We start from the raw sequence: 16,373 nt of genomic DNA on the forward strand, positions 1-16,373 counted from the left end.
GTCATCGTCGTACCAGGGTTTACTTTTGGATTTTGGATTTGTCGAGGTCTTAGGTATGGTTCTATCAGCTGCTGTTAATATAAGTTCATTAAATTTTAAAAGAGGATCTTCTGCAGCATTGAGATTCTCTGGAGTGATGTCAGCCTCACAGAACATCTCAAATGCGATCCAATCTGCTTTATCGAATTTCCACCTAGCTACACGTTCTAAAGAATTAGAAGTGATATGTTCTAGGATTATAGGAAAATGGTCACTACCACAAAGATTGTCATGCACCCTCCAAGAAAAATCAAGAAGAAGTGATGGATCTGTGATAGTGAGATCGATAGCAGAATAAGTGCCATTACCCGGATGTAAATAGGTATTAGAACCATCATTGAAATAACACAGTTCATCGTTAGATAAGAAGTCTTCGACTATCTTGCCCTTATTATTTATGTTATTACTGCCCCATAGAGGGTTATGGGAATTAAAATCTCCCATAATAATAAACGGTTTAGGTAATTGTTCTGTAAGATTATGTAACTGAGAAGCTGACAGAGAAGTGTTTGGAGGTATATAAACGGAACATAATGTGATTGTTTTAGACAACGAAACACGGACGGCCACAGCCTGAAGCTCTGTATCCAGAGAAACAGGGCTGTGGATAATATTGTTATTTATGAATATTGAGGAGCCGCCTGCAGCTCGCTCTTCTTCATTTGAATAAGTAGTATATAAAGAATAATTTTTAAGATTTATTTTATCTTTGTCAGATGTCTTCAGGTGAGTCTCCTGAAGACAAAGGGCAATAGGATTTAGTAATTGAACTAGCTGTGTTATTTCAATAAAATTTACCTTAAGACCTCGACAATTCCACTGTATAATTTTATCGTATATCGCCATTATGGAGGGAGACGTATCGGAGATTTCTCTTTGTGTTTGGACCGCGGGCGACCCTTTCGTGGAGATCGGCTGTTAGATCTCCCTGGTGCGGGTGATATATCCATCACCTCCGCATCTGATGTTGAAGGACCAACGTCCTCCAACGATCCAAACTTATTAAAAGTTTGTATAGGATCCCTAGTGGCCTTAGAGGGACGCTCTGTTGGGCCACTAGGTTTATCAGTTGTTTGGTTATTATTATTTTGAGATTTGTTTTTGGATTTGTTTTTGTCATTATTTTTAGAGGAATTGGGCTCAGCTGGTTTACCAGGATGCTCTGTATTGTTTACTGTTTTTATTTGGTGTGTTGAAGTAGTCTGAGTTGAGGAAGAATTTAACGAGGGTTGAGACGAAATTTGCAAAGAAACATAACTAGGTTTGTCGTTTCCAATGGGCCAAGTCCAAGAGGTTTGAGTAGCAACAGTTGCTACTCGCTTGACCACATTGGCAAACGAAGTCTGTGGAGAAGTATTACTAAGTGAGGCTAATTTCCGGGCTTCCTGATATGATATGTTGTTTTTAATTTTCAAGTTGATAATTTGTTTTTCCTTCACGAAAAGCGGACAATCCCTTGATGAAGCCATGTGATCACCACTGCAGTTGCAACACTTAACTGTGTTGCTGCAGCCGAAACCATCATGCCCTTCACTGCCGCATCTGAAGCAAATGAGTTTGTTCTTACATTGTCCCTTGCCATGACCAAATCGTTGGCAATTAAAACAACGTATAGGATTTGGGATATATAAATCCACATTAACCCTATAGGGGCCAACGTAAATATGCGACGGAAGGGAGGTAGTGTTAAATGTTAGCAGATAAGTATTAAGTTTAAGGATGTTACCAGATTTCTTCGTAATGAAGCGTTTTACTCTGATAACACCCTGTGAATTTAGTTCTTGGCAGATTTCTTCATCAGTTAGGTCAGTTATATCGCCATCCCTGTCACGAATGATTCCCTGACAGCTGTTCAGGGAATGGTGAGGGGAGGTGAAAACAGATATATCAGATATTTTATTTAAGTTAAGTAAATTTTTGGATTGTTGTTGCCGGAAACATTCAATGAGAATGTCTCCGGATCTCAGTTTTTTAACATTTTTAAGAGTTCCAGCTGCACCCTGGAGAGCCCTTTGCAACAGAAACGGATGAATTTTTGAAGCCGGCTTTTGTTCACTCTTAGTTGAGAGAACAATGAAAGCCGGCCAACTGTTCTGTTCATTTTCAAGCGAGTCTGATAACTTCCTCTTTTTATCAGCACTTAAAGACAAAGTCGGCTGAGAGGAAGACCGGTTACATACATTTGAAGCATTTAAAGAAAGTTTTGAAGAAGACATGGCATATATTTGTAAATTTCACCCCATATGTTCCCCACCCACCACGGAGTGCCAACAAGGGCGATGCCTGAACCTGGGAATACCCAGCAGGAAAGACACCAAGGATTCCATATGAGGTATACTCGAACAGATTGATTTATACCAAAGGTTAAATTCAATCTACTCGATTGACCCATGAGCCACCGCCTCAAAACGTAGTCCCGCAAACGATATTTCAGAAATAACATTTGTTCGCTAAATGATGTGCTGTTATTGAAGCAATTGGGACCACGCAGAGGCAAGACATGACCAAGCCGATTGATCGGACCGGGCCCATCCGACCTCCCGTCTCTCCCCAAGTAAGGGCCAAAGTGGCGTGTTGGGCTTGACGATCTCGCAAGATCAACACACCCTCAGCCACCAGGATCCCGTCCTCGTAGATTACGGGTCGCAACCCACGGCAAACAGGTCGCTCCCCGGTTGCCTCTCACACAACCGAGAAGATGTGAGCCTATTATATTCACCGGGCTCACACAGGAGAGCTCTAGTTTAGTCGACTTTTACGACAAGCTTGCCTAGAGGGCTGAGGTCCTATTCTTATCACCCCGGAAACCCCACGGGGGTCTTGCTATATATAAGCGCAGTAGTAATTTTGATGTCATTCACTTGATAACGATGCTAGTATCTGCATCGAAACGTTGTGTTAAATAAACCAAGAAGTTGTACATCCATAAGAATGCCTTGTCCAGTGTATAATCGTTCTGTTTTGTTAAATTCGCCATTATCATTACGTTCCCGACGAGATGAAACGCTAGTTTTTTGCCTTATTTCTGGACATGTGCCTACAAATACCTATTTCTTTAGAATGAATCTGCACCCATCTGGGTTATGTGATATATGCCTAGTTAACGATGATATCGCTCATCTCTTATTGACGTGTACCCGGCACTCTAACGCTCGCCGTGTTCTTTACCGGGACTTGCGCTCCATTGGCCTTCAGCATTTTACCTTAGCATCTGTTTTAAATCCTAAAACGAACCGAAATAAGACCTTCCAGGTCCGGGCCAATTTTCTTAGCAGATGTCGTCGTTTTTAATAATCCGTAGTATACAGAATATAACACTCATATGATTGTATAAATATAATTTGCCTGAGTATTATTAATATGAAGGTATATTTTTTAGTGTTAACATGGTTAGATCGGCCTATCTGTCGCTTTTATAGTGGTTGTTGTCGTTTTTTACCCATACACAACTGATACGAGCTGACGTGTCTACTGTTTTTGTCCAGGTATTATCTATGCATACTGTTTAGCTCTTCCTATACTATACTCTGTGTTCCGTATATGTTATAACATCTTGAGTGTTCTAACGCCCACCTTTTCCAAAAATCTCTATAACCCATGTACCTGCCCCTCTTGTACTGTAAATATGGATTGTATAACTACATTAAGTAATGGTCATCATAGTGAATAATGACCCCTTACAAACCCTTATTTTTTTTCTTTTAGTCATCAAGCCCAAAATTCGTCGGCTATAATGCTACAAATGGTACAAGCTATAATGTCCATAGCACTAGTATTCAAATTTTTTTGTTCTAAATAATATACTCTTCCTTTATATATTATCCTGGTTAAAAGCACTTTGAATGACGCCAAGCTTTGGCGCGCATCGGTCCTTTGCACCGGAAAAGCGCCAGTGCAAATCAACTCACTCCCCCCCCCCGTCAAATCATACATACCTGGCACAGGGGCTACCGTGATCAATCAGGCGGTGCCCCCAGGGCGAATGGTATATGATTACAAGTGTTCCTGTTGTATTCCCGGGAGCTGGCAGCGTATCCTGTGGACCCTCGATCCGCAAAAGCAGGGGGAAGATCCTTTATCTTCTTTTTCTTTCACAGCTGCAATGGCGGTAGAAATCATCTCAACTGAGATTCTTCAGAGGACTGAGGCTGGTTGTCAATGGACGTTTCCCGAAGGCATTTGATGCTAAGGCTTGGTTTTCGAAGTGGGTGTTTGTCAACCACCAGATATACCCAGCATCGTTGGACGCGTTTGGTGTTCTGCGAGGATGAGGACAATACTTCGTGACTTTTCGGGAGAAGTATGTGGCAGATTCAATGTTAGGAGAAGGAGGTTTCCGCCTCTCTGATGACCTGATTGGAGAACTTCATCCTTTCAATAAGGTTAGGGCAGTAGCGCAGGTACATTAGTTACCCGCCTTTGTTACCAACGCTGCTGTGGCATAGTTCTTTGGAACCTACGGAGAAGTGAACAGTGTCCGGATGGAGGTTCAGGACGACGACATCGTTACAGATGTTCGTACTGTCCGTTTCACAGTGAAAGGTGGGATGCGAGAAGCCATTCCATACGTGACGGAGATCGGTGGGATCCAAGTTCTTATTTCTATCGAGGGACGACCCCCCAAGTGTCTAAAATGTGGTGCCCTGGGTCACGTGAGGAGGGAGTGCCCCACCCGCTTTTGTTACAAGTGCAGGGGGAATCATGTGTTGGAGGAGGCCTGCCCTGCTTCGACTTTCGTTTCCGGCCAAAACAGATGGAAGACGAGGAGGAGCACAAGGAGAATCCCCAGAGGGATCTGAGTGAAGATACTCCTCCGGTTCTATCCCAGGAATCAGCGGATATGCGACAGGATATTTCTAAGGAGGCGCCTAAGGAGGACTCGCAGGAGAACTCAGTGGTGAGGGAGACCCTGGTAACCCCACAGGACACCAGTGCTCTGGCGTTTTGCCAAGGCAACGGACCTGTCTCTAGCGAAAAGAGACAGGCGGCATCTAAAGAGGAGGAGGATTCCTGGCTGAAGGACTTCCTGGATTCTGGGGCCATTGGGCCAGCTGAGCCAGCCAGCAAACGGGCTCGGCCATCGGAGGTCGATGTTGACCCGACCTAGTGATTGTGTGTTTTGTGTTTGTGATTCACGGATTACTGTTTCTGCCCCTGGACTACCACTCTGAACAACGATTTGGACATGTGCCGGTGGTTGCTGACCTGGGCTGCCCAATGGACAAACAAACTGTGAGTGCCTTTATGGTGTTTTCACCAATTATTATTTTTGCTTGGTATTTGGTTTTGTATTGAATGAATGAATGATTATGGTTTAACGCCACATCGGCAATATTTCAGCCATATCGTGGCGAGAACAAAGTGAAAACGCGAGACGGTTAAGGTTTTCGATATGATAATATGAACATCAAAAGTAAAACAAAAAGCACAGACATGTTTAAAATCGCATAAAAGAAAAAATAAGAGTTAAAATTCGAAAACCAGGATTATATTCTATATGTATATAACTGTTTATCTTTAAATATTTATGACAATTAAAATTTATATTTTATGATATAGGCCATTGACCTTCAAATAATTTATGACAACATCGCCAGTGATGCTGTCAAATAAATCATATATAGAGTTGACTGTGTAGAATCTTTGCCGAACATGGGCAAAGTCCACACAGTCAACCCGAATATGTTTGATGCCATATTGAGCATCACATCCAACACACTCGAGAGCACTGCTCCCATCCAAGATGAAATTGTGTGTTAGACTAGAATGTCCAATACGGCATCTCGATAAAACGACTTGGTCTCTACGAGACACATTAATTGTATATGAATTATAGCCAATGACCGGATGAATGGCATGCAGTTTATTATGGACCTGCAAGTTCCATTCACCGTGCCAAAGGCTACAAATATATTTACGAATATTCGACTTCATGTCAGTATAAGGGATTTTTATCTTAGATATGGGTTTATTTAGGGCAGCTTTTGCCTCCCTGTCTGCGACTGTGTTTCCATGGATACCAATATGACTTGGTATCTAGCAGAATATAATATCTTTACCTCTTCTAATTAATTTCCTATGTATAGCTAAAATTTGAAGGATCAAGGGATTTTTAAATTCATTATTCTGTATTGCCAATAAGCAAGACAACGAGTCAGTGCATATCATTGCCCTCTGGGCACACCCAGAAGAAACATATGTTAAGGCCAGGAGTATAGCTCTGGCCTCGGCAGAGAATATTGAAGAAGAGGATGGAAGACAAAAGGAAGAGACCCGCTGCTCCATGACAGCCGCAGTCGCAACCCTGTCCCCATCCTTCGACCCGTCAGTATATATAAATTTATAATCCATATAATCAGCTTTAATTTCAGCAAAACCTTGCTGAATTATAAGAGGATTTATATTCGATTTATTATATTTACGTAGATCAACTATTAGTTTTGGTTGTGGGAGAAGCCATGGAGGAGACTCGGGAAAAGACACCGGAGCTATAGTTTCCAGCTTGATGTTAGCTCCCACAATATGGTCCTGTATACGAAGACCGAACGAAGGGATCTTGTTAGGACATTTAGTATATTTGTCTACATACAATGGATTGAAAACACAGTCGTAGGCAGGGTTTGTTGGATGAGCTTTAAGCTTTGTAGCATATTAAAGGCTCAGTTTTATACGTCGGTTATATAAAGAATGAATGAATGAATGATTATTGCTTAACGCCACATCGGCAATATTTCAGCCATACCGTGGCGAGAACAAGGTGAAAGCAAGAGACGGTCAAGGTTTTCGATATGATAATATGAACACCAAAAGTAAAACAAAAAGTACAGACGTGATTAAAATCGAATAAAAGAAAAATAAGATTTAAAACTCGAAAACCAGGGTTATAGTGCATGTATAAATATATATAACTGTTTATAGATATTTATGACAATTAAAATTTATATTTTATGATATAGGCCAATGGCCTTCAAATAATTTATGACAACATCGCCAGCGATGCTGTCAAATAAATCATATATAGAGTTGACCGTGTAGAATCTCTGCCGAACATGGGCAAAGTCTACACAGTCAACTAGAATATGTTTGATGCCATATTGAACATCACATCCAACACACTCGGGAGCACTGCTCCCATCCAAGATGAAATTGTGTGTCAGATGAGAATGTCCAATACGGCATCTGGTTAAAACGACTTGGTCTCTACGAGACATATCAAATGTATATGAATTATAGCCAATGACTGGATGAATGGCATGCAGTTTATTATGGGCCTGCAAGTTCCATTCACCCTGCCAAAGGCCACGAATAAATTTAAGAATATTCGACTTCATGTCAGTATAAGGGATTTTTATCTTAGATATGGGTTTATTTAGGGCAGCTTTCGCCTCCCTGTCTGCGACTGTGTTTCCATGGATACCAATATGACTTGGTATCCAGCAAAATATAATATCTTTACCTCTTCTAATTAATTTCCTATGTATAGCTAAAATTTGAAGGATCAAGGGATTTTTAAATTTATTATTCTGTATTGCCAATAGGCAAGACAACGAGTCAGTACATATCATTGCCCTCTGGGCACACCCAGAAGAAACATATGATAAGGCCAGGAGTATAGCTCTGGCCTCGGCAGAGAATATTGAAGAAGAGGATGGAAGACGAAAGGAAGAGACTCGCTGCTCCATGACAGCCGCAGTCGCAACCCTGTCCCCATCCTTCGACCCGTCAGTATATATAAATTTATAATCCATATAATTAGCTTTAATTTCAGCAAAACCTTGCTGAATTATAAGAGGATTTGTATTCGATTTATTATATTTACGTAGATCAAATATTAGTTTAGTTTGTGGGAGAAGCCATGGAGGAGACTCCGGAAAAGACACCGGAGCTATATCCTCCAGCTTGATGTTAGCTCCCACAATATGGTCCCGTATGCGCAGACCGAACGAAGGGGTCTTATTAGGACATTTAATATATTTGTCTACATACAATGGATTGAAAACACAGTCGTAGGCAGGGTTTGTTGGATGTGCTTTAAGCTTTGTAGTATATTGAAGACTAAGTTTAATACGTCGGTTGTATAAGGAAGGCTCATTTGCCTCCACGTATAAACTTTCTACTGGTGAGGTTCTAAAAGCACCAAGGCTGAGCCTCAAACCTTGGTGATGAACAGGATCCAACATTTTAATGTACGACTTCCTAGCGGAACCGTAAATGATGGATCCATAGTCCAATTTAGACCTCACCAGAGAACGATATAAATTAAGTAAAACTGATCGGTCAGCACCCCAATCGGTGCTAGACACGACCTTAATTATATCGAGAGCCTTTGTACATTTAGCTTTAAGCATTTTAATATGAGGTATAAAAGATAGTTTACTATCAAATATTATACCTAAAAATTTTGTTTCTCCAACAATTTTAACCTGTTCACCACAAAAATTTAGCTCAGGGTCAAGATGAAGTTTCCGTTTATTACAAAAATGCATACCGACGGTTTTAGACGTTGAAAATCTAAAACCGTTTTCAGTTGCCCATTTCTCGATCTTATTGAGACAAAGCTGCAACTGACGTTCGATATTATTCATGTTCTTAGCTCGGTAGCATATAAGGAAATCATCGACGTATAAAGAACCCTCTGTGCCAGATGTTAATGTTTTTGCTAGGCTATTTATTTTTATGCTGAACAGAGTTGGCGATAGAATACTGCCCTGGGGTACACCCATTTCCTGCTCATAAGAGTCAGAATGAGTGGACCCCACCCGTACCTTAAACTGACGATCAGATAAAAATTTGGATATAAATATAGGTAAGCGACCTTTTAGACCCATATTCGCGAGATCTTTTAAAATACCATATTTCCATGTGGTGTCGTAAGCCTTTTCAAGGTCAAAAAATATGGACACATGTTAGTTATTGATGAAGCCATCGCGAATAAAGGTTTCGAATCGAACAAGGTGATCCATGGTAGATCTACCTTGACGAAAACCACATTGAATATTAGATAAAAGCTTGTTGGTTTCAAGAAACCAAACAAGTCTATCATTAATCATCCGTTCCATAGTCATACAGACACAGCTGGTAAGAGCTATGGGACGGTAATTATTTGGATCATTATGATCCTTACCCGGTTTGGGAACCGGGATAATACACGCCTCCCTCCATGATGGTGGAAAATTACCAGTTATCCAAATATCATTAAGCAAGTCCAAGAGAGTCTCCAGTGACTCAGATGGTAAATGGTTCAGAAACTTATAATATACATTATCAGGACCACAAGCAGTATCGTGGGCCTTTTTTAATGCAGTTTTAAGTTCCTCGATATTAAAAGGATGATTATAATCTTCTAAATTCTTAGAAGAAAAGGGCAATTTAATTTTCTCCTTCTGGTTTTTAATACGTTGGAATTCTTTAGTATAATTCTCAGAAGAAGATTTCGTTGAAATTGTTTCAGCTAGTTTATTTGCTATATCGGGTGGAGAAGTTATTATATTATCTCCATCTTTTAAATGCTGAACTTTTGCTCTATTATTTTTGCCCTTAAGTTTCTGAACCATGTTCCAGACCTTACGCATGGGTGTTTTTGACGTAATGCCTGAAACAAAGTTCCGCCAACAAGATCGTCTCTTGGACTTGAGTAATCGACGAGCCTTAGCTCGAAAAATACGAACCTGGTTTAAGTTATTATCTGTAGGACAATGGTTAAATCTACGTTCAGCCTTTTTACGGTCTTTTATGGCTTTACGACAGTCATTGTCGTACCAGGGTTTACTTTTGGATTTTGGATTTGTCGAGGTCTTAGGTATAGTTCTATCGGCAGCTCGTAATACAAGCTCGTTAAATTTTAACATAGGATCATCTGCTGCTTTGAGAGAATGATATCAGCCTCACAGAACATCTCAAATGCGATCCAGTCTGCTTTATCGAATTTCCACCTAGCTATACGTTCTAAAGAATTAGAAGTGATATGCTCTAGGATAATAGGAAAATGGTCACTACCACAAAGATCGTCATGCACCTTCCAAGAAAAATCTGGGAGAAGTGATGGATCTGAGATAGTGAGATCGATAGCAGAATAAGCGCCATTACCTGGATGTAAATAGGTGTTAGAACCATCATTGAAATAACACAGTTCCTCCTTCGATAAAAAATCTTCCATTAACTTGCCCTTATTATTTATGTTATTACTGCCCCATAGGGGGTTATGGGAATTAAAATCTCCCATAAGTATAAAAGGTTTGGGTAATTGTTCTTTTAGATTACGTAACTGCAAAGCTGACAAAGAAATGTTCGGGGAAATATACACCGAACATAATGTGATTGTTTTGGACAACGAAACACGAACAGCCACAGCCTGCAGTTCTGTATCCAGAGCAACAGGGCTGTGAATAACATTGTTATTCACGAAGATGGAAGAGCCGCCTGCAGCTCGATCTTCTTCATTTGAATAAGTGCTGTATAAGGAATAATTTTTCAGAGTTATATTATCTTTGTCAGATGTCTTCAGGTGAGTTTCCTGAGGACACAGGGCAATAGGATTAACTGATTGAACTAACTGTGTTATTTCAAGAAAATTGACCTTAAGGCCTCGACAATTCCACTGTATAATTTTGTCTAAATAAGACATTATGGAGGGAGACGTATAGGAGATTTCTCTTTATGTTTGGACCGAGGACGACCCTTCCTTGGAATGAATGAATGAATGATTATGGCTTAACGCCACATCGGCAATATTTCAGCCATACCGTGGCGAGAACAAGGTGAAAGCAAGAGACGGTTAAGGTTTTCGATATGACAATATGAACACCAAAAGTAAAACAAAAAGTACAGACGTGATTAAAATCGAATAAAAGAAAAATAAGATTTAAAACTCGAAAACCAGGGTTAGAGTACATGTATAAATATATATAACTGTTTATCTATAGATATCCATGACAATTAAAATTTATATTTTATTATATAGGCCAATGGCCTTTAAATAATTTATGACAACATCGCCAGCGATGCTGTCAAACAAATCATATATAGAGTTGACTGTGTAGAATCTCTGCCGAACATGGGCAAAGTCTACACAGTCAACCAGAATATGTTTGATGCCATATTGAGCATCACATCCAACACACTCGGGAGCACTGTTCCCATCCAAGATGAAATTGTGTGTCAGATGAGAATGTCCAATACGGCATCTGGTTAAAACGACTTGGTCTCTACGAGACATATCAAATGTATATGAATTATAGCCAATGACCGGATGAATGGCATGCAGTTTATTATGGACCTGCAAGTTCCATTCACCCTGCCAAAGGCCACGAATATATTTAAGAATATTGGACTTCATGTCAGTATAAGGGATTTTATCTTAGATATGGGTTTATTTAGGGCAGCTTTCGCCTCCCTGTCTGCGACTGTGTTTCCATGGATACCAATATGACTTGGTATCCAGCAGAATATAATATCTTTACCTCTTCTAATTAATTTCCTATGTATAGCTAAAATTTGAAGGATCAAGGGATTTTTAAATTTATTATTCTGTATTGCCAATAGGCAAGACAACGAGTCAGTGCATATCATTGCCCTCTGGGCACACCCAGAAGAAACATATAATAAGGCCAGGAGTATAGCTCTGGCCTCGGCAGAGAATATTGAAGAAGAGGATGGAAGACGAAAGGAAGAGACCCGCTGCTCTAAGACAGCCGCAGTCGCAACCCTGTCCCCATCCTTCGACCCGTCAGTATATATAAATTTATAATCCGTATAATTAGCTTTAATTTCAGCAAAACCTTGCTGAATTATAAGAGGATTTGTATTGGATTTATTATATTTACGTAGATCAAATATTAGTTTTGGTTGTGGGAGAAGCCATGGAGGAGACTCCGGAAAAGACACCGGAGCTATATCATCCAGCTTGATGTTAGCTCCCACAATATGGTCCTGTATACGAAGACCGAACGAAGGGATCTTGTTAGGACATTTAGTATATTTGTCTACATACAATGGATTGAAAACACAGTCGTAGGCAGGGTTTGTTGGATGAGCTTTAAGCTTTGTACTATATTGAAGGCTAAGTTTTATACGTCGGTGATATAAAGAAGGTTCATTTGCCTCCACGTATAAACTTTCTACTGGTGAGGTTCTAAAAGCACCAAGGCTGAGCCTCAAACCTTGGTGATGAACAGGATCCAACATTTTAATGTACGACTTCCTAGCGGAACCGTAAATGATGGATCCATAGTCCAATTTAGACCTCACCAGAGAACGATATAAATTAAGTAAAACTGATCGGTCAGCACCCCAATCGGTGCTAGACACGACCTTAATTATATCGAGAGCCTTTGTACATTTAGCTTTAAGCATTTTTATGTGAGGTATAAAAGATAGCTTACTATCAAATATTATACCTAAAAATTTTGTTTCTCCAACAATTTTAATCTGTTTACCACAAAAAGTAAGCTCAGGGTCAAGATGAAGTTTCCGTTTATTACAAAAATGCATACCGACGGTTTTAGACGTTGAAAATCTAAAACCGTTTTCAGTTGCCCATTTCTCGATCTTATTGAGACAAAGCTGCAACTGACGTTCGATATTATTCATATTCTTAGCTCGGTAGCATATAAGGAAATCATCCACGTATAAAGAACCCTCTGTGCCAGATGTTAATGTTTTTGCTAGGCTATTTATTTTTATGCTAAACAGAGTTGGTGATAGAATGCTGCCCTGGGGTACACCCATTTCCTGCTCATAAGAGTCAGAAAGAGTGGACCCAACCCGTACCTTAAACTGACGATCGGATAAAAATTGAGATATAAATATAGGTAATCGACCTTTAAGACCCATGTTCGCGAGGTCTTTTAAAATACCATATTTCCATGTGGTGTCGTAGGCCTTTTCAAGGTCAAAAAATATGGACACCACATGTTCATTATTGATGAAGCCATCGCGAATAAAAGTTTCGAATCGAACAAGGTGATCCATGGTAGATCTACCTTGCCGAAAACCACATTGAATATTAGATAAAAGCTTGTTGGTTTCAAGAAACCAAACAAGTCTATCATTAATCATCCGTTCCATAGTCTTACATACACAGCTGGTAAGAGCTATGGGACGGTAATTATTTGGATCATTATGATCCTTACCCGGTTTGGGAACCGGGATAATACACGCCTCCCTCCATGAGGCTGGAAAATTACCAGTTATCCAAATATCATTAATCAAGTCCAAGAGAGTCTCCAGTGGCTCAGGTGGTAAATGGTTCAGAAACTTATAATATACATTATCAGGACCACAAGCAGTATCGTGGGCCTTTTTTAATGCAGTTTTAAGTTCCTCGATATTAAAAGGATTATTATAATCTTCTAAATTCTTAGAAGAAAAGGGCAATTTAATTTTCTCCTTCTGGCTTTTAATACGTTGGAATTCTTTAGTATAATTCTCAGAAGAAGATTTCCTTGAGATTGTTTCAGCTAGTTTATTTGCTATATCGGGTGGAGAAGTTATTATATTATCTCCATCTTTTAAATGCTGAACGTTTGCTCTATTATTTTTGCCCTTAAGTTTCTGAACCATGTTCCAGACCTTACGCATGGGTGTTTTTGACGTAATGCCCGAAACAAAGTTCCGCCAACAAGATCGTCTCTTGGACCCTTCCTTGGAGATCGGCTGGAAGATCTCCCTGGTGCGGGTGATGTATCCATCACATCTGCATCCGATGTTGTAGGACCAACGTCCTCCAACGATCCAAATCTATTAAAAGTTTGGACAGGGTCCCTGGTGGCCTTCGAGGGACGCTCTGTGGGACCGCTAGGTTTACTATTATCACTATTATATTTATTTGCAGATTTGGTTTTGGCAGATTTGTTTTTGAATTGGTTAATTTCAGGTTTATCAGTTTGTTGTTTATTATTGACTGGTTTTATTTGCTGTTCTGCAGTGGTCTGTGTTGAGCAGGAAATATGCGCAGGTTGAGCAGCAGGTTGTAAAGATGTGAAGCTAGGTTTGTCGTTTCCAATGGGCCATGTTAATGAAGTCTGAGTTCCAACAGACGTTGTAGTTCGCTTGACCACATTGGCAAACGAAGATTGGAGTGATGTGTTAGAGACGGAGGCCAATTTGCGGGCCTCCTGATAAGAGATATTATTTTTAGTTTTTAGATTTATTATTTGCTTTTCTTTAATAAAAAACGGACAGTCCTTGGAGGAGGCCATGTGATCTCCACTGCAATTACAACACTTAACTGTGCTGCTGCAGTCGAAACCATCATGACCCTCACTGCCGCATCTAAAACAAACCATTTTATTTTTACATTGGCCCTTGCCGTGACCAAATTTTTGGCAAGTAAAGCAGCGTGTAGGGTTGGGAATGTATAAATCTACACTAACCCTATACGGGCCAATGTAGATATACGACGGAAGCGAGGTTGTGTTAAAGGTCAAAAGATATGTATTAAGTTTAATGATGTTGCCAGATTTCTTCATAGTGAAGCGTTTAACTCTGGCAACACCCTGTGATTTCAGTTCTGTGCATATTTCCTCCTCAGACAAGTCAATAATATCACCATCCCGGTCACGAATTATTCCCTGACAGCTGTTCAGGGAATTGTGCGGGGATGCGAAAACAGATATATCAGCAATTTTATTTAATGATAATAAATTTTTTGATTGTTGCTTCCGGAAACATTCAATGAGAATGTCTCCGGATCTTAACTTTTTAACTGTTTTTAATGTTCCAGCTGTGCCCTGGAGAGCCCTTTTCAACACAAAAGGGTGAATTTTTGAAGCCGGCTTCTGTTCACTCTTAGTCGAGAGAACAATAAAAGCCGGCCAGCTGTCCTGTCCATTATCAAGAGAGTCTGAAAAAAGTTCTAACTTCCTCTTTTTGTCAGCACTTGATGAAGTCGGCTGAGAGGAAGATCTGTTAGGCATAGTTAAAGTTGAGATTTGAAATGAGGCCATTGTTTAATTTTTTTTTAATTTCGCCTTACGTGTCCCCCACCCGCAACGGAGTGCCAACAAGGGCGAATCTACCTCTGCGGATGACCGGCAGAGAATAGAAACAGGGAATCCACGCAAGGTATACTCGAACAGATTGAGTTATACCAAAAGGTTAAATTCAATCTACTCGATTGACCCATTAGCCACCGCCTTCTGCATTGACCCCAAAGGAAGTGCATCTGAAGAAGAGCAAACTTGACATCTCAGTAAGACAAAGAATAACAAACGGGATCAAGTGTAGGGCTTGACGTGACCAGCCGATTGATCGGACCGGGCCCATCCGACCTCCCGTCTCTCTCCAAGTAAGGGCCAAAGTGGCGTGTTGGGCGTGAGGATCTCGCAAGACCAACCCGCCCTCAGCCACCAGGATCCCGTCCTCGTAGATTACGGGTTGCAACCCACGGCAAACAGGTCGCTCCTCGGTTGCCTCTCACACAACCGGGAAGATGTGAGCCTATTATATTCACCGGGCTCACACAGGAGAGCTCTAGGTTAGTCGACTTTTACGACAAGCTTGCCTAGAGGGCTGAGGTCCTATTCTTATCACCCCGGAAACCCCACGGGGGCCCATCCAAGATGAAATTGTGTGTTAAACGAGAATCCCCAATACGGCGTCTTGTTAAAACGACTTTGGTCTCTACGAGACATCAAGTGTATAGGAATTATAGCCAATGACAGGATGAATGGCATGCAGCTTATTTAAAACCTGGAGATCCCATTCACCCTGCCAAAGGCGACGAATATATTTAAGAGTATTAGACCTAAAATCATTATATGGCATTTTAACTTTCGACAAAGGTTTAGTAAGGGCAGCTTTTGCCTCCCTGTCTACGACTGTGTTTCCATGGATACCAATATAAGTTGGTATCCAAGAGAATATGATATCTTTACCGCTTTTAATTACCGGCCCGGATAGCACAATTGGAAGAGCGTCTGACTCGATCCTTGATCGAGTCACACCTAGGACTATAAAAGAGGAAGTTGTAACTTCCTCGCTTGGCGTTCAGCATCAAGGGGATAGTGCAACGACTGGTTGACCCGTATCAGTATAATGGCTTGGGCAGGGCGACTTACTTGCCTTCGGTAAGTCATCCCAGTGAAGCAGCACTAGATAAAAGAGCGGTAGAAATCCTTTCTGCTACAAGGAGGCACATTGCACGTACATGCACCCTAAGGATTCCTTCGTCGCCATATGACTGAAAAATTGTTGAGTACGACGTTAAACCCCAAGTACTCACTCACTCACCTCCTTTAATTAATTTTCTGTGTATGGCTAATATTTCGAGGATCAACGGATTTTTAAATTTATTATTCTGTATTGTCAAAAGGCAAGAATGAATGAATGAATGA

This window comes from Liolophura sinensis, chromosome 10 (genome assembly GCF_032854445.1).
Source record: "Liolophura sinensis isolate JHLJ2023 chromosome 10, CUHK_Ljap_v2, whole genome shotgun sequence".
Lineage (NCBI taxonomy): Eukaryota > Metazoa > Mollusca > Polyplacophora > Chitonida > Chitonidae > Liolophura > Liolophura sinensis.